This window comes from Sapajus apella, unplaced genomic scaffold (genome assembly GCF_009761245.1).
Source record: "Sapajus apella isolate SASKATOON/1434 unplaced genomic scaffold, GSC_monkey_1.0 scaffold90, whole genome shotgun sequence".
NCBI lineage: Eukaryota > Metazoa > Chordata > Mammalia > Primates > Cebidae > Sapajus > Sapajus apella.
Genome location: NW_022437030.1, coordinates 6,476,498 through 6,496,681, shown reverse-complemented (window position 1 = coordinate 6,496,681; position 20,184 = coordinate 6,476,498). Strand labels below are relative to the sequence as shown.

The 20,184-nt window shown below is 44.1% G+C and overlaps 1 protein-coding gene across 6 annotated transcripts in view; it reads right to left on the bottom strand.

Annotated features, from left to right (window-relative positions):
* CHD9 (chromodomain helicase DNA binding protein 9) overlaps window positions 1-20,184 on the bottom strand; it is a 265,800-nt gene that overhangs the window by 191,985 nt on the left and 53,631 nt on the right. The window contains exon 1 of one of the 6 annotated variants that reach the window (XM_032255725.1): window positions 424-561. The exons of 4 other annotated variants lie outside the window; for them this stretch is intronic. The gene's annotated coding sequence lies outside the window, so the exon portion shown is untranslated. Of the gene's footprint in view, window positions 1-423; window positions 562-20,184 lie in introns of those variants that run through there. One more of the 6 variants, XM_032255721.1, reaches the window with a different exon arrangement.

Sequence of the window (20,184 nt, the reverse complement as noted above, 5' to 3'; positions counted from 1 at the left end):
CGGGCCGCGGGCGGGCTGGGCCGCACGTGCAGGCAGCACTCCCTCCCCGGCCTCCCCGCGCGCCCGCCCGCCCAGCCCCGGACCCGGGCCCCTCACCTCAGGCGGCGGCGGCGGCGCGGCCGGGCCTGCCCCGACCCCCAACCCCGGGCCGAGCGGCGGCGGCGGCAGCTGCACGTACTCACCGCCGCTCGCTGACTCTCGCGCTTCGCCATGACTGAGGCGCCCCCGCCGCCCCCCGCCTCGACCGAGACTGACACGCGCGGCTGGCCGGGCGGGGGCGGCCTCAGGCGACCACCCGGCTGACACGACCCGCCCCCGCATCTCCCCACCAGTTGAGCAGCGGCCGCTGCCCCGCGGTGCCCCCGGGCTTCCTCCCCACGCCCAAAGCGGCGGGTGGCAGCGGCGGGCGGCGGCGGCACTTACCGGCTGCGCGGCCAGGCCCCCCTGTCAGCGCGGGGCCAGGAGGGAGCGGAGGGAGGAGTGAAGGGGCACCGCCTCCCCCGCTCCGCCACGCACCCGCCTGATTGGCCCAGTTCACTCCCCCAGCGCGACCCCACCAGCCCCTGCGAGCGGCACTCCAGCAGCACCGGCGCGCCATTTGCATATTTGTGCCCGCGCCGCTGATTGGCCCGGACGCGAAGGGGCGGCCGTGACCGCCGCCGCTCCCGACGCCGCTCCCCCTGCGTTGGGATGCCCGAAAGGGAGGATTCTTCTCGCCGCTCCGCTTCCCACCCGGCGGGGCCAGACCCGGGGCGGAGGGCAGTGTGAGGTGGGGTCGCTGCCCCGCTCCAACATGGCCCCGCAGCACGGCCGACCCAATCGCCGGCGCGGTTACTCCCGGAGCCCTGGGCGGCCTCGGGGCGGGGAAGGCTTGGGGCCGGGCGCCCTCTGGCCGGAGCGCGGGGCAGTGCAGCGGCCCGGGCTCCCCCTGCAGCCCCGCCGCGGCCGCCACGTCAGGCCGCGCCCTCGCGGCGGCCTCTCCCCTCGCGCCGCCCGCCTGGCGGTCCCGCGGCCACGTCAGGCCCCGGCAGGGCACGCCCCAGTCGGGAGCTGACCAGTGGCGGGGTCGACGCCGAGGTCACTCAAACGCAGGGCATCTCTAGGGCAGCCCGGGTGCGCCGAGGAAGGGCGAGGGCTTCCAAAGACGTCCTTAAGGAGCCGTGGATTTAGCCCCACGTTCTCCTTTCACGCGGAGACCCGGGCGTCACGCGCCCGTGCTGTGGAATCGGGAGCATAGAGCATGGAGCGTATCGCGATGATGCAGCGATTGAGCCCAGGTGCAAGCACCAGCGGTGCCCGGCGCCCGCGGCGGAGACCCAGCCCCACGCCCCGAGCCAGAGAAGAGCGCGCACCTCGGCTGGGGCGGCAACCCAGTCTTCCCGAGGCTCAGACTCCGGTTCTCAATAGCAGAGTTAGGAAGGGAGAGAAAAATAAACACAAGAATTAAAAAAAGGAGAGAGAGCCCTGGGGGTGGGTGATACTGGTTTTGGAGCAGGGGGCGTACTGGAAAACAGCCGGCCTAAGAAGGTGTTGGACACCTGAGTTCCCTCTCGATCCATCACGAATTAACTGAGTGACCTACATCACATCCTGGCGTGTCCCAGGGCCTTGGTTTTGCCTTCCGTAAAAGGAAGAGGCTGCACAAGTTTTCTAAGTCTTCCAGCTCTAAAATTCTAAGGGTCTTCTTTCAGGCCCTTAGATAGCTTTCTACCGAATTAAAAATTTAAAATCCATAAGACAAATGAATTAAATGGGCCGGGTGAGGTGGCTCACGCCTATAATCCCAGCACTTTCGGAGGCCGAGACGGGTGGATCACGAGGTCAAGAGATAGAGACCATCCTGGTCAACATGGTGAAACCCCGTCTCTACTAAAAATACAGAAATTAGCTGGGCATGGTGGGACGCGCCTGTAGCCCCAGCTACTCGGGAGGCTGAGGCAGGAGAATTGCTTGAACCCAGGAGGCGGAGGTTGTGGTGAGCTGAGATCGCACCATTGCACTCCAGCCTGGGTAACAAGAGCGAAACAACGTCTCAAAAAAAAAAAAAAGAATTAAATGTTTGAACTTTGGTCGTCCTACTTTATGTTTGTTCAAAACTGTTGACCATGGTGGTATTTCACGTTCACAGTTAACAGAAATCTCTTGAATTGCAGTCTCCACTAAGGACCATCACTGTGCTTGTTTATGCCTAGCCAGAATGGAATGGTTGCGGTATACACAGTGGTAGTTGCCAAGTAATTTCATTCTTTATATTTCCCATGAAGGCCCTCCAGAGTAGATCAACATAAAGCTATTTAGCTGAGATACTGACAGGGCTGGGAGGAAACTCTGCTGAAAGGGCAGTTACAGTTGCAACTTTGATTCCCTGAAGGAACACATATTATAACAACCACATATTAGACTAAGAATGCACAGAAACAGTTTATCTCTGGCCCCCCCCCAACACTACTTATTTCAATAGTGCTTTAGTTTGCAAATTCAACTTGTTGAGTCAAATTTAAGGCCAGTAACATCTCGTCTAACTGACGTCACAGCAAATAAAACATCCCGCTTACATGAAACACTTGAGCTGCCTCCCCATCATCTGATGGAAAACGTTCATGTTTTCTTGAATACAGCCCTCTGGAAATTATGCAGTGCTATAATTATCAACATCATTGTATGCCATTATAATCAGTGAATGTTCTCCAAAGTATGCAAAATTTGTCCCTATAATAAATGGCCTCTAGGATGCTGGTTTTGTGTTTTTGTTTTGTTTTTAACTTGTTTTTCTTATCTCCTTCCTCGCTATTGGGTTGACACTTCTCAATTCTTCTACCTAACAACCTTCTTTCTTACTTTTTTTTGATGTTTTATTAGCTTAGATTCTCAGGTTTTGAGGAAAGATTCTAGCTCTGTCATCCAGGCTGGAGTGCAGTGACATGATCTCAAATCACTGCAATGTCTGCCTCCCGGGTTCAAGCGATTCTCCTGCCTCAGGTTCCTGAGCAAATGAGATTACAGGCGCAGACCACCACACCTGGCTAATTTTTGTATTTTTAGTAGAGACCAGGTTTCACTGCGTTGGCCAGGCTGGTCTCGAACTCCTGACCTCATGATCCACCCGCCTTGACCCCCCAAAATGCAGGGATCACAAGCACAAGCCACTGCGCCCGGTCAAGTACATTAATTCTTGTGACATTTATTTTCACTGCTCAGTGAATGGTTTTCATTTTTGTCTTAAATTTTGGAGGTATTCTCAGTAACTGTGGTTTCTGAATGTGGGGACTCTGGGAAAAAATCTCACAATTTAGGGGCCAGATTAGTAAACATTACATTTTGCAATTGAAGTTAACAAGAATAAAAACGCCAAGTGGTGGCCATGCTCTCTAGGTCCCTCAATCCCACTCCAGAATAAGAATGTCTGCATTCCGGGCCAGGTGTGGTGGCTCATGCCTGTAATCCCAGCACTTTAGGAGGCTGAGGCAGGCAGATCACCTGAGGTCAGGAGTTTGGGACTAGCCTGACCAACATGGAGGAACTCCCATCTCTACTAAAAATATAAAAATAGCTGGGCAAGGTGGCACATGCCTGTAATCCCAGCTACTCAGGAGGCTGAGGCAGAATTGCTTCAACCTGGGAGGTGGAGGTTGTGGTGATCCAAGATGGCATCACTGCACTCCAGCCTGGGCAACAAGAGCAAAACTCCATCACACACACACACACACACACACACACACACACACACACACACACACACACAATGTCTCCATTCTTAGCTAATGTCTTTCTAATTAAAAGGGCCCTCTTATTGACACAGGGATTTGGGTATCCAGAAAGCCTGTGGTATGACAGAAGTGGCCTCTCCACACCTTGAAAGAAACATCCTACAATAGATGCCATTTACTGAAATTTAAAATGATACAATTTCATTTTATCTTCACAACCACTCTATGAGAAAGCGATTTTCTTTTTCTTTTTTTTTTTTTTTTGACAGAGTCTCACTCTGTCAGCCAGGCTGGAGTGCAGTGGCACAATCTTGGCTCACTGCAACCTCCACCTTCCGGTATTGCAACCGCCACCTCTCAGGTTCAAGCAATTCTCCTGCCTCAGCTCCTGAGTAGCTCAGATTACAGGCATGTACCACTACATCCAGCTAATTTTTGTATTTTTAGTAGAGGTAGGGTTTTACCATGTTGGCCAGGCTGGTCTCCAACTCCTGACTTCAAATGATCCACCCACCTCAGCCTCTCAAAGTACTGGGATTAAAGGTGTGAGCCACCGTGCCGTTGAGAAAGGGATCCCTCCCCCGCATTTTACAGAAAAACATAGTCTAAAATCTTGCCCTGGTTACATAGTCATTGAGTGACAGAAAAATACTCAAACTTAGAGATGTCTGGCCCCAAAGGCTGTAACATGTAACCACTATAGTATATTCTTCCCTTCAGCCTGAGTTTCCAATTCCATGTTTATCAAGCATGTTTATTTTAGTAACTAATTCAGCATCTTGGAATGGAAAATTCCCTGTATAAGCATTTTGGTTTAGGTCACCAAAAGACAATCCCACAATGTAAATTTGTGGAGTTCTCTGGCAAGTTTGAGGAATATGAACCAATGCTTTAGTACCTGTTCACTTTGGGAGAAAACTTACACAATCAAGATTCTGAAACTAGCTGGGTGTGGTGGCTCAAACCTGTAATCTCAGCACTTTGGGAGGCTGAGGCAGGTGGATTGCTTGAGCCCAGGATCTTGAGACCAGCCTGGGCAATATGGCAAAACCTTATCTCTGCAAAATATAGAAAAAAAAATAGCTGGGCATGGTGGCATGTGCCTGTAGTCCCAGCTACTAGGGAGGCTGTGCTGGGAGGATCACTTGAGCCCAGAAAGTTGAGGCTGCAGTGGGGCTGTGATCACGGCACTGCACTGCATTCTGGGTGAAAGAATGAGAGCTCGCCTGGTGTGGTGGATCACTCCTGTAATCCCATCACTTTTGGAAGCCAAGGCGGGTAGATCACCTGAGGTCAGGAGTTCGAGACCGGCCTGACCAATATGGGGAAAACCTGTCTCTACTAAAAATACAAAAAATTAGCCAGGCATGGTGGCACATGCCTGTAATCCCAGCTACTCGGGAGGCTAAGGCAGGAGAATTGCTTGAACCCCGGAGGTGGAGGTTGCAGTGAGCCAAGATTGCACCACTGCACTCCAGCCTGGGCAACAGAGTGAAACTCCATCTCAAACAAAACAAAACAAAACAAAAACCTGAAACTGCAAAAACTAAGGTTTGGCTCCTACCTCAGTAAGACCTGCAAAGTGATACCCACAAAATAGTCAAAAGAAGAAAGTTGGAGAACTCATATCTCCTGATTTGAAAACTTACTACAAAGGTATAATAATCAAGACACTGTGGAAGTGGCATAAGGATAGGCATATGGATTAATGGAATAAAATATATAATTCAGAAATAAACTCTAATATTTATGGTCAATTGATTTTCAACAAGAGTGCTGAGACATTTAGATTGGGAAAGAGTAGTCCTTTAAACCAATGGTGGGACTGCTAGATATACACATACTAGAGAATGAAGTTGGACCCCTACTTCACATCACACAAAACAATGAACCAAAAGGGACCACACACCTAAATGTAAGAGGTAAAGCTATAAAACTCTAAGAAAAAAACATAGAGTACATCTTCAGGATCTTGGATTAAACAATGATTTCTTACATGACACCAAAACTATAAGTGATAAAAGAAACTATAAACTGAACTTCATTAAAATTAAAAACTTTCATATAAGAAACCACAAAAATGCCCGGGCGCGGTGGCTCACGCCTGTAATCCCAGCACTTTGGGAGGCCGAGGCGGGCGGATCACGAAGTCAAGAGATCGAGACCGTCCTGGTCAACATGGTGAAACCCCATCTCTACTAAAAATACAAAAAATCAGCTGGGCCTGGTGGCGCATGCCTGTAATCCCAGCTACTCAGGAGGCTGAGGCAGGAGAATTGCCTGAACCCAGGAGGCGGAGGTTGCGGTGAGCCGAGATCGCGCCATTGCACTCCAGCCTGGGTAACATGAGTGAAACTCCGTCTCAAAAAAAAAAGAAACCACAAAAAAGTATACATTAAACTTCATCAAAATTGAAAATCTTTTCAGTGTCGAAGGACACCATTAAGAAAGTGCAAAAGACAAAACAGAATGAAAGAAAATATTTGCAAATCAAATACAGATGCTCCTCAACTTACAACTAAGTTTTGTCCAGATAAACCCATTATAAGCAGAAAATACTGTTATGTTGAAATGCAGTTAATACACTTAGCATACTGAACATCATAGCTTGGTCTAGCTATGTGCTCAGAACACTGACTTGAGCCTACAGTTGGGCAAAATCATCTGGCAACGCAGCCCACCATACAGTACGAGCTGTGAATCTTTGTGATCATGTGGCTAACTGAAAGCTGAGCCATCATGGGAGATTATTTACTATATATCGCTAGCCTGAGAAAAGAGAAAAATTCAAAAATCTGCAATTTCTACTATATGTGTATCACCTTAACACCATCGCAAAGTCAAAAAATTGTAAGTCAGCTGTGTGCAGTGGCTCACGCCTATAATCCTAGCACTTTGGGAGGCCAAAACAGGTGGATCAACTGAGGTCAGGAGTTCAAGACCAGCCTGGCCAACATGGTGAAACCTCATCTCTATTAAAAATACAAAAAATTAGCCAGGCGTGGTGGCATGTGGGATGGTGAGGTGGGAGAACTGCTTGAACCCGGGAGGCGAAGGTTGCAGTGAGCCAAGATTGTGCCACTGCACTCTAGCCTAAGTGACAGAGTGAGACTCTATCTTAAAAAAAAAAAACACAAGTCAAACCATAAGGTAGAGACGGTCTGTATCTGATAAGGATTTAGTATGCAGAATATATAAAGAACACTTACAACTAAACAATGAAGACATAAATAATCCAATTAAAAAGTGGTCACAGTATCTGAGTAGACATTTCTCCAAAGAAGATATACAAATAGCTAATAATGCACATGAAAAGATGCTCAACACATTAGTTGTTAGAGAAATGCAAATCAAAACCACAATGAGACACCACTTCACTCTTATCAGGATGGCTACAATAAAAAAGACAAACAATAGTAAGTATGATATGGTTTGGCTATGTCCCCACCCAAATCTCGAACTGTAGCTCCCATAATTCCCACGTGTAGTGGGAGGGCCCCAGTGGGAGGTAATTAAATCATAAGAGTGGGTCTTTCCGGTGCTGTTCTTGTGACAGAGAATAAGTCTCATGAGTCGCCTATAATCTCAGCACTTTGGGAGGCTGAAGAGGGCAGATCACTGGAGATCAGGAGTTTGAGACCAGCCTGGCCAACATGGTGAAACCCCCATCTCTACTAAAAATACAAAAAATTAGCCAGGCATGATGGTAGCTACTTGGGAGGTGAGGCAGAAGAATCGCTTGAACCCAGGAGGCAGAGGTTGCAGTGGGCCAAGATCATGCAACTGTACTTCAGCCTGGGTGACAGAGCGAGATGCCATCTCAAAAAAAACCACCAGATCCAATGGTTTTATAAAGGGAAGTTTCCCCTGCACATGTTCTCTCTCTTGTCTGCCACCATGTAAGATGTGACTTTACTCCTCCTTTGCCTTCTACCATGATTGTGAGGCCTCCCCACCCCCATGGAACTGTGAGTCCATTAAACCTCTTTCTCTTTATAAATTACCCTACTTGAGTATGTCCTTATTAGCAGCATGATAACAGACTAATACAAAGTGCTATTGAAGATGCAGAGAAATTAGAACCCTCCAACCCTGGTACATTGCTGGTGGGAATGTAAAATGATGGTTGTTTTGGAAAACAGTTCTTCAAAAAGTTAAACATATTTACCATATAACCCAGCAACCCAAGAGAAATCAAACCATATGTCCACACAAAAACTTGCACACAAATGTTCACAGCAGCATTATTCACAATAGCCCAAAAGTGGAAACAACCCAAATGTCTATCAGCCGATGACTGGATAAACAAAAATGGCATATATACAAACTGGAATGTTATTCAGCCATAAAAAAAGATTAAGTACTTACAGTACAACACAGATGAACTTTGAAAACATAATGCTAAGTGATAAAAGCCAGATACATTCCCTAGCAAGCCAACTAAGAAGACAGAATTATTACACAAAGATGTTTGATTTTTAAAAATTAGGCCAGAGGTGGTGGCTCATGCCTGTAATTCCGACACTTTGGGAGGCCAACGTGGGTGGATCACTTGAGGTCAGTAGTTCGAGACCAGCCTGGCCAACATGGAAACCCTGTCTCCACTAAAAATACAAAAATTAGCCAGACATGGTAGTGTGCATCTGTAATCTCAGCTACTCAGGAGGCTGAGACAAGAGAACTGCTTGAACTTGGGAGGCAGAGGTTGCAGTGAGTCGAGATAGCAAAACTCTGTCTCAAAAAACAAAATAAAACAAAACAAATGAAAAGTATGAAAGCCAGATACAAAAGGCTTGACTGTTTGATTATATTTATAGGAAATGTCTAGAATAAGTAAATCTATACAGACAGAAAGTAGATCAGTGGCTGCCTAGGGCTGGATTGGGAGAAAATGGATGAAGAATGAAGAGTGACTGCTAATAACTATAGGGTTTGTTTTTGGAGGCAATGACATAGTTGTAAAATTAGATTATGGAGATAGTTGCACAAATCTGAATACACTAGAAACCACTGAAGCATAAATTTTGTCAAGTAAATACTATCTTAATAAAGCTGGTTAAAAAAAAAAAGTGATTCCAGGCCAGTCACAGTGGCTCATGCCTGTAATCCCAGCACTTTGAGAGGCCAAGGCAGATGGATCACCTGAGGGTGGGAGTTCGAGACCAGCCTGGCTAACATGGTGAATCCCCGTCTCTACTAAAAATACAAAAATTAGCTGGGTGTGATGGTGCATGCCTATAATCCAAGCTACTTGAGAGGCTGAGGCAGGAAAATTGCTTGAACCTGGGAGGCAGAGGTTGCAGTAAGCCAAGAGCATGCCACGGTACTCCAGCCTGGGTGACAGAGTGAGACTCTGTCTCAAAACAAACAAACAACAACAACAAAAAAGTGATTCCCAGCCAGCAATTTCCAACTTTGTTACAGTATTATACACATTAAATCCATGTATATGAAATCTAACATATGAACACATGTTGAGACAAAAAGACATATTTTAATTACATTCATAAAATTAGTTACACAGTAAATAATTTTTTAAAGTTTGAAGATTGTTGTAGTGGCCCTGTTATTTTTTATATTGGGCTCACCAGTTTTGTGACTTTGTTATCATTTACTTAATTTATACATATTTAAATACTTACACTATGTATGTATACTAGGGTAGGTGTTGTGTTGGCTACAGAAGAGATTATTATTCCCATATAAGTAATAATAAATTATAAATAATAAACATGTAATAAATATTGAACAAGTATGTGTATATAAAATATCTTCTCGGCCAGGCACAGTGGCTCAAGCCTGTAATCCCAGCACTGTGGGGGGCTGAGGCGGGTGGATCACGAGGTCAAGAGATCGAGACCATCCTGGTCAACACGGTGAAACCCCGTCTCTACTAAAAATACAAAAAATTAGCTGGGCATGGTGGTGCGTGCTTGTAATCCCAGCGACTCAGGAGGCTGGGGCAGGAGAATTGCCTGAACCCGGGAGGTGGAAGTTACGGTGAGCCGAGATCGTGCCATTACACTCCAGCCTGGGTAACAAGAGCGAAACTCCGTCTCAAAAAAAAAAAAAAATATCTTCTCACTCATCTTTATTGACATCCATCCACTGGCTGAGGCATGAATGAAAATGTTCTTTCACTGATCAATGACAAATACTGATAAACATTAAAGTATGCTTTTTTCATCTTTTACACATTTTATGCAGATTCATAACTTAAATGTTTTATGCCCCATTACATGATTTTCATCTCTCAGCACTAATGAATAGTAGCTTGAAGAGCTCAGATACTTCTCCACTCTAGGAAAAGAATCTGAAAGGAACTTCAGTTGATTCAGCAGTGAGTGAAAACGAACTCCACATTAGCCTCTGGGAGTTGAGAAATTTCCTTAACCCAGTGAAGAACACAGGTTCTTTTTAGAACAGGAGTGAAGGATATCACTAGAAAGTTCTTTAGACTTCTTTTTCAAGCTCTTGCTCAAGCAAACAGAAATGAGGGCTAGGTATGCTTTCAGCTGTAGGTAGCTTAAAGTATCTCAAAGATCATTTAAAAGCATGCTCAGCACTGTTCTCAAATCTAGAGGCAGCTGGTAATAACAACATCCAAAGGATATGTTCAGCCACAGAGCTGTTCTTCAGATTCTCACCTGTAGGCCCATTTAATCAGGGACAGGTCTTAGAGTCTCCAAGTTTTATCTAGTTTATCCCCTGCTTTTAGCCAGGAATATACTTCAAAGCATGATTCTACTTGACAGTTCAAATCTTAACACTGTTCTGCTTTTACAAACAGTTGCTTGTCCTAATCTTAAAAGGTCTTCAGGAAAAAGAAGGTTTGCTAGTTTCCTTGATAAAACAACCCTGAGCATCTCATTCCTTCTCTTTGTGCATCTGTTTCTCTTTGGGTAACATAAGCACTCCTGGAGAAGTTGCATCTAAATCAAGTTTGGAGAGATCAAAAGGATGAAATGTGGCTGTTATTTAAAAAGTGAATTCACTCAACAAGTATTTAAAGGGGATCTGTGATGTCTCAGGCACAACACTAGGGGCTGGGAATACGACAATGAACAAGAATATATATGGTCTTCTGGCCTCATGGCAAACTATTTTCTAACACAAATAAATATTAATTATTTTTATTCATTTTGGTAACACTTAACCTTCATTTACAGGTACTATAATTGGTATGTTTATAGGGTTTTTTGTTTATTTGTTTATTTTGAGACAGAGTCTGGCTCTGTCACCCAGGCTGGAGTGCAGTGGCATGATCTTGGCTCACTGTAGCCTGCAACTCCCATGTTCAAGTGATTCTCCTGCCTCAGCTTCCCGAGTAGCTGGGATTACAGGCATGCACCACCACATCCAGCTAATTTTTTTGTTTTTAGTAGAGACAGGATTTTACCATGCTGGCCAGGCTGCTCACAAACTCCTGGCCTCAAGTGATTCACCCACCTTGTACTCCCAATGTGCTGGGATTACAGGCGGGAGCCACCTCACCTGGCCTGGTGTGCTTTAGAAAGCATGTATTACCTATATCACTTAGCCTGAGAATTGATGGAAACCGTAAACATGTATTTTTTCCCAACCAACTAGTTTTATAGGCATTATGGGCATTCTATTTCCAGAAGAAACCCATCCTAGTGCAATTAAAAAACAATTTTTTTCTTTTAGAGACAGGGTCTTGCTCTGTTGCCCAGGCCAGAGTGCGGTGGTACAATCATAGTTTGCTGCATCCTCCAGGTCCTGGGCTCAAGCAATTCTCCTGCCTCAGACTACTCAATAGCTGGGACTACAGACATTGCCACCATGCCCAGCTAATTTAAAATTTTTTTTTTTTTTTTTGGAGACAGGGTTTTGCTATGTTACCCAAGCTGGTCTCAAACTCCTAGGCTTAACCAATCCTCCCGCCTCAGCCTCCCAAAGCACTAGGATTACAGGTGTAAGCCACTGCACCTAGCCTCCTGGTAAAATTTTAAACCATTTTGTCTTGTATAAGGTTCAACAAAAGAGAAGATGGCATTGGAGTTCCCTGGACATTTCTTTACTTCTTTCTTTGTGTGTGTGGGGTTTTTTTTGTTTTTTGTTTTTTATTTTTTTTTAATGTGGAGTTTCCCTCTGTCGCCCAGGCTGGAGTACAGTGGTGCAATGTTAGCTCACTGCAACCTCCACCTCCCAGGTTCAAGCGATTCTCCTGCCTCAGCCTCCCAAATAGCTGGGATTACAGACATGCGCCACCACACCCAGCTAATTTTTTGTATTTAGTAGAGACAGCGTTTCACCATGTTGGACAGGCTGGTGTTGAACTCCTGACCTCAGGTGATCCACCAGCCTTAGCCTCCCAAATTGCTGGGATTACAGGCGTCAGCCACCGTGCCCAGACGACTCATTTTTCCTTACTCAATAGCCATGCTTATGATTCTGTCACCATTGTTTTGCAATTCCATCAGCTAAGTTTCACACTCCTACTTGGATCTTGGGAAGAGCTTATAAAACTCATATATTACTATTAGGAATAAAATAAATCCTTTAACAATTACCACAATCTTGTATTTTTTTAAATAACAGTTTTCTTTACAAGTGGATTTGCAAATTTATGTAAAAAATTATAATCTTTAATAATTTTAAAATTAAATTTTTCTTCCCTCCCCAGCTTTATTGAGGTACAATTGCTATGCAGAAAGCTGCACATAATTAGTGCCTACAACTTGGTGAGTTTGGACATATGTATACATTTGTGATACCATTACCATAATCCAGGTAATAAACATATTCATCATCTCCAAAAGTTTTCTTGTGTCCCTTTTTTTCAGGTTAGGGGATTTCTTAAGAAAGGTTACGTTAGGCTAAGTGCGGTGGCTCACGCCTATAATCACAGCACTCTGGGAGGCTGAGGTGGGTGGATCACTTGAGGTCAAAAGTTTGAGACCAGCCTGGCCAACATGGTAGAACCCCATCTCTACTAAAACCACAAAAATTAACAGGCATGGTGACGGGCACCTGTAATCCCAGCTACTTGGAAGGGTGAGGCAGGAGAATTGCTTGAACCGGGGAGGTAGAAGTTGTAGTGAGCCAAGATCATGCCAGTGCACTCCAGCCTTGGCAACAGAGCAAGACTGTCTCAAAAAAAAAAAAGGGTTATCTTTTTTTATTGAGATGTTTTGAAGCACTCCTGTTGTATCAAAACATCATTATGATTTCTTATGTAAAAGTATTGGAGACTTTTGGAATTCTTGGATATTTTGGTTTAGGATGCGTATTAATTATAGTTGCTTTATTTGCACTAAACCCCATGATTTTAAAGGATGAGTAACAAAATGCCAACCAAGAAAATTAATTCTAGGTTATGTGATTGAAAATAAAATTAAGGGCAGTGGGATTTTAGAGACCGTTTTGCTGAAAATAAATCAGTATAGCCTTTTTCTCCGGTTACCATTAGATGTTAAGCAGTTAGTGGCCTTGCACAATTTAAGCAGAAGTCTTACATGGAAAAAAAGAAAGGAGATTTTTTTGAGACAGAGTCTTGCTCTGTTGCCCAGGCTGGAGTGCAGTGGCATAATCTTGGCTCACTACAACCTCCACCTCCCAGGGTCAAGCAATTCTCATGCCTCAACCACCCAAGTAGCTGGGATTACAGGTGTGCACCACTACACCCAGCTAATTTTTCTATTTTTAGTTGAGACAGGGTTTTGCCATGTTGACCAGCCTGGTCTCAAACTCCTGGCCTCAAGTAATCCACACATCTCCGCCTCCCAAGGGGAAATTTCTTAAAATATGAAATCCATAGAAATATTTAGGTCTTATATAGGCACATATTTGATTTCTCCAGCATTACAGATAATTGAGAAACATCCCACCTTTCAGAAAGTTTGGGTAAAGACCTCAAAAACAGTATGTCAGGCTGGGTGCAACAGCTTACATCTGTAATCCCAGCACTTTAGGAGGCCGAGGCAGGTGGATTACCTGAAGTTGGGAGTTTGAGACCAGCTGGCCAACATGGTGAAACCCTGTCTCTACTAAAAATACAAAAAAAGTATCTGGGCATGGTGGTGGGTGCCTGTAATTCCAGCTACTTGGAAGGCTGAGGCAGGAGAATTGCTTGAACCTGGGAAGCAGAGGTTGCAGGGAGCCGAGATCATGCCATTGCACTCTAGCTGGGGCAACAGAACAAGATTCTGTCTCAAAAAAAAAAAAAAAAGTATGTCAGAGAACTGAACGTCTGTGGCTATTACCACATGAAGAGTGTATATTCTAAGACTAAGAGATTAGCACAAATCTTCTGAATATCAAATATATAATTGACCTTTTTCCTTTTCATTGTTTATCATTGTCATACAGGACTGCCTAATTTTTTTCCTTTTTTTAAATTTTTTTCTTTTCTTTTCTTTTTTTTAATAAAGATGGGGTTTCACCATGTTGGTCAGGCTGGTCGTGAACTCCCGACCTCAGGTGATCCGCCCGCCTTGGCCTCCAAAGTGCTTGGATTACAGGCGTGAGCTACCACGCCCGGCCTCTTTTTTAAAATTAAGTTCTGAGGTACATGTGCAGGATGTGCAGGTTTGCTACATAGGTAAAAGTGCGCCATGGTGGTTTGCTGCACCTAGCGACCCATTACCTAAGTATGAATCCCAGCATGCATGAGCTACTTTTCCTGATGCTCTCCTTCCCCTCCTTGCCCCTCCCCTATAGGCCCTGGTGTGTGATGTTCCCCTCCCTGTGTCCATGTATTCTCACTGTTCAGCTCCCACTTATGAGTGAGAACATGCAGTATTTGGTTTTCTGTTCCTGAGTTAATTTGCTGAGGAATGGTGTCCAGCTCAATTCATGTCCCTGCAAAAGACATGATCTTCTTGTTCCTTTTTATGGCTGCATAGTGTTCCATAGGGTATACGTACCACACTTTCTTTATCCAATCTATCATTGAAGGGCATTTGAGTTGATTTCAAGTCTTTGCTATTGTGAATAGTGCTGCAATGAATATACGTGTGCATGTATCTTTATAATAGAATGACTTATATTCCTGTGGGTATATACTCAGTAATGGGATTACTAGGTCAAATGGTATTTCTGGTTCTGCATCTTTGAGGAATCATCACATCCTCTTCCAATATAGTAGAACTAGCACTATTTACATTCCCACCAATAGTGTAAAAACATTCCTATCTCTCCGCAGCCTCGCCAGCATCTGTTGTTTCTTGTCTTTTTAACAATTGCCATTCTGACTGGGACTGCCTAACTTTTTCCTCATAGTCAACAATTACCGACTAGTAAAGCAGAACACTCCGTTCAGCACACCTTATCCTGGCTCCTGGAGGATGCTTCTCTTTGTGTTTCCCTTGCAGAGTGTGTACTATTTGGCAAGAACATACTGAGTGATTTGTGCAAACTGTAAGAAATGTCAGGCCAGGCGTGGTGGCTCATGCCTATAATCCCAGCACTTTGGGAGGCAAAGGTGGGCAGATCGCTTTAGGTCAGGAGTTTGGGACCAGCCTGGCCAACATGGTGAAACCCTGTCTCTACTAAAAATACAAAAATTAGCCAGATCGCACCACTGCACTCCAACCCAGGCAACAGAGTGAGACGCCGTCTCAAAAGGAAAAAAAAAGAAAAAGGAAATGTCAGCCTGGCATTTGCTTATGATCTGCCATTCCTTTTTCTAGATAACTGAAAACACCTGGAGTCTGTTCCTCAAACACACCCTCCTTGCCTTGGAACCTTTTCACCTTCTCTTCCCCCTGCCTTACCACTTGCTCTAGTTACAGCCGCTCCTTCTTCCTCTTCAGGTCTTTCAAGAATAATTCCTCATATTAGAGGCCTTCTTTGACTCCTAATCACCTAGTTTATTTCCTTCCTAACACTTACCACAGTCCTGTTTATGTATTTACTTTTTGTCTCCATACACTAAAAAAGAAAGCATCTTAAGGCGTAAGCAGGTTCTGTCTTGTTCCTCGAAAAAGCACCTAGAACACAGATGCTGAACAAATGTGAATCTTACACAGAACGAACCGATCACTCAACATACCCATATTGTTCTGGCAGAAAAACCGGCTGCCATTTGGAGCTACCTGACCTGGTTTTGAGCAAGACACTGGAAGCCTTTATCAGAGGTTCTGAAACCTAACTCCATATTATTAGGTTGGTGCAAAAGTAATTGCTATTTTGGCCATTACTGGCAAAATAATAGAACCTAATAGAATCTCCTAATAGAAAATTAGGAGATTCACCAAATTAATAGAATCTCCCAGGAAACTTAAAAATTATCTTTGCTCAGATCTAGGGGTGATAGGTCAGTATGGAAGCCTTATTTTTTAAAAGCTCTTATTGTAATTACCTGTGCCACCAACATGGAAAAGTACTGCTCTGAGTGACACAGAACTGAATACATTACCTGGCTACCACATTTTTATTCTCTGGGTGAGTCCTTTTTTGTGTCATCTAGGTTGACAGCATCCCTAACTGTTCTTTGGACCACTTTCTAGGCTGCTATAAACACTTGCCTCATTATCACAAAGGGGCAGCCTTAGGCACAAACCAGATGAAAAATCAGTCTCTTAGGAAAGAGAAGAGGCATACAAGTAACCTAGGTTCATCTGTTAACACCTGTCCCGAAAACCTCAAACTAAAGGGGGAAAGAAAACTTCAGCATACTTCTATTTTCTTCTTAGAAGAAAGTCATCAACAAATCCCTTCATTTAGCTGTAGAAGTGAGAGGTAATCAATCAATGAATCGAATACTTGTGCTACAAAGCAAATTAAAAAAAATAATGCTGGCCGGGCATGGTGGCTCATGCCTGTAATCCCAGCACTTTGGGAGGCCAAGGCAGATGGATCACCTTAGGTCAGGAGTTCAAGACTAGCCTGGCCAATATGGCGAAAACCCTTCTCTACTAAAAATACAAAAATTAGCCAGGTGTGGTGGCATGGGCCTGTAATCTCAGCTACTCGGGAGGCAGAGGCAGGAGAATCACTTGAACCTGGGAGGCAGAGGTTGCAGTCAGCCAAGATGGTGGCACTGCACTACAGCCTGGGTGACAGAATGAGAGTCAAAATAATGATAATAATGCTCACAGAACAGCAAGGTGGCCAGATTCCATCCCATTCATGGAAGAAATGAGACCAAACAGTGGTGGGTTCGGAAATGCTTGTTCATATTTTTTTGTTATGGCAAACTCTAAATTTTACTGCCTTGCTTATTTTTAAGAAAAAACAATGGTTATTGATATTTTTCTCAAGCGATGTAATTAATAACCTTTTTCCTCAAAATCATCACCATCTCCTAATAAAGGTTGGGTGTGGTGACTCACACCTATAACCCCAGAATTTGAGGAGGTGAGGCCAGGAGTTCAAGACCAATCTGTGCAACACAGCAAGACTCCTATCTCTAAATACATACATACAGAGCCAGGCGTGGTGGTGCGTGCCTGTAGTCCTAGCTACTCAGGAGGCTGCAGTGGGAAAATTGCTTAAACCCAGGAATTCAGTTCGAGGCTGCAGTAAGCTACAATTGTGCCACTACACTCCAGCGTTTTTTTCTTTTTTTTTTAGAAAGACAGTAGGACCCTGTCTCTGTAAAAACAAACAAACAAAACAAACAATCAAACACAAACTAGGCTCATCCTGGAAGTCAATTGGAACCCACTCTCCTCCTTCAGTTAAAAATTCCAAGACTATAGTAAAACAGAGAGAACACAGGATTAAAAGTGGAAATATCTGAGCTGTAGTCCAGGCTTACCACTAACCAACTGAATGAATGATCAGCAATTTTTTCTTGCCTGTGAAATAAGAATCATAACATCTATGCTGCCTGCCTCACAGTCTGTTGTTTCATTCTCTTTTTTTTTTTTTTTTTTTTCTCTGAGAAAAGGTTTTGCTCTGTCACCTAGGCTGGACTGCAGTGGTACAATCATGGCTCACTGCAACCTTGACTTCTCAGGCTCAAGCGATCCTCATGCCTCAGCCTCCCATGCAGTTAAGACTAGTCACATACAACTTGAGTCCACATAATTTATTTATTTTTAATTGTAATTTGTTTTGTTTTGTTTTTAGAGGGTCTCGCTCTGTCACCTAGGCCGGAGTGCAGTGGTGTTATCATAGCTCACTGCAGCCTTAACCCTCTAGACTCAGGCAATCTTCCTGCCTTAGCCTGGAACTACAGGCGTGAGCCACCACCCCCAGCTTATTTTTATTTTTGTAGAGATGAGGGTCTCTCACCATGTTGCTGAGGCTGGTCTTGAACTCCTATACTCAAGTGACCTTCCTGCCTTGGCCTCCCAAAATGCTGGGATTACAGTGTAAGCCACTATGCTTGGCCCTGTTGTTGTTTCTTATAGGTAATATTTACAAGCATTCTCTGAAAATACTACATTGCGCAAATAAAAAGTACTGGTCTTGGCCAGGCACAGTGGCTCATGTGTGTAATCCCAGCACTTTCAGAGGCCAAGGCGGGTGGATTACAACGTCAGGAGTTCGAGACCAGCCTGGGCAACATAGTGAAACCCTATCTCTAGTAAAAATACAAAAATTAGCTGGGTGTGGTGGCAGGCGCCCGTAGTCCCAGCTACTCGGAAGGCTGAGGCAGGAGAATTGCTTGAACCCAGGAGGCAGAGGTTGTAGTGAGCTGAATCATTCCACTGCACTCCAGCATGGGTGACAGAGCAAGACTCTGCCTAAAAAAAAAAAAAAAAAAAAGTACTGGTCTTTTGTCTTGTTAGTGAACTTTAAGGAAAAAAAAATCCAGTTATAGGAATTAAAAATATTGACTAAGGATATACCATGTGCCCAGCAAAGTGCTAAATAAAAAGAATAGTCCATAATTCTTACTTTGTGACACATGCTTGGCATATACCTACCACTAGAAAAACTGAACCTGTTACACATAGAACAACAGGTAGATCAACAAACAGGGAAAGTCATTTCCTTTGCAGCAGGAGAGAAGCTCAGCTCAGCCAAGTTCAGGAATAACACTCAAAAATCCACTTACTCGTTCCTCAAAGTCTGTTTTCACCCCCAGATGTATAAGTTCTTTCATTTCCACTGAAACAACCCAGGCCACAGACGGGAATATTTAAATTCAGGGGCCCTCTTATCAGTTAAGATTAGGGCAACAAACTTGAACAGTTGTGAGTTAACAAGCTTCCATTCAAGGCATCTTCAGTAGATAAGAGGATCTGGAAAGTTGAAAGTTGAAAGCAGTTTTGCAGGTGATCTCAGGACAGCTAAAACAGGAGACCTGCTGTTGTCTGATTTCTCAAATCCAGAAGCAAATTTAGAGGTTGTCTGGTTGACAATATGCTGGGACTGCCACAAGCTGGAATCCTATGTGTTCAAGACAAGTCTTTAACCTCACCTAGACTTAGTTTCCTTATTTATTAGCAAGACACAGACAAAAATATCTTCTCTACAGGGTTAATAATCTGAATCGTAGAGATGATACATACAAAGTCATAATATTAAGTTGTCAACAAATTATAGGTAATCTTTTTAAGGCCAGTTGAGTAATTTTCAGACTTCTTCAAGTGGCAGAGCACCTGGAAGGTGCAGATCACTGTGAAATGCTGAAATGTGATATCAAACCATATGAAAGTTTTTTAGTAGCAACTATGACTACTTTGCCTGTGAGCAATATAAGAACAGAAATAAGAACATATATGTTCACACACAAAAAAGAAGATTCCCCAAAACAAGCTATTGAACTGGAAAATGAGTCAGAATCTTCCCATGGTATTTGTTGGCTACTTGTTCATTTCATCAGCCTGGGGTTGGAGCTAGTGGTAATTGTAAGCAGACAAGCCAAGCACATGAGGCAAATGGAGAAAAGACTAAACATTCAGATTAACTGCAGGCCTCATAGAGTTTGCAAACCTCTGCTAATAATCTTAGACTACAGCTGATCAACTAATCCAAAGATTTTCAAACATTTTTAAAGTGAGGAAATTCTGTCGTCAAAAAGACAATTTTTTTTTTTTTTTTTTTTTTTGCAGAAGAAGCTGGAGATATAAAATAGAAAGGCAGAAACCCCAAAGAGAAAATAGAACAAAGGCTCAGCTGCCCCTCCTGCAAGCCCTGGGATTCCCCGCCCTTCCCCACCTCTCCCAGGCATCTCTGAAGACATCTTGCTCTTCGTGCGGCACATGCTGAAAACCTGTTAAGTCCAGCCCCTTGTTCTGCAGATGAGAAAATTAAAGCTGGAGGGGCTGAGGGATTTATCTGAGGTTGCACAGTGAGTTTGTGGGAGAACCAAGACTAGAACCCAGGACTATGAGTCTCACTTCAGCATTTTCTTCCACTCTGCCAGGACTACTCAGACATTACTCCAAAGTAACCTATTGGTTAAATAGGTGAGGCAGAACTTTGGCAAAGGGGTCAACTTTGTAAAGGTCAACTCTCTAAAAAATATACTCTCTCAAACTGTGAGGTTGACCAGATGTCCTTCCTTTGCCTACTTTTTTATCATGTTCCATGCTGCACCCAGATTACCTGTTTA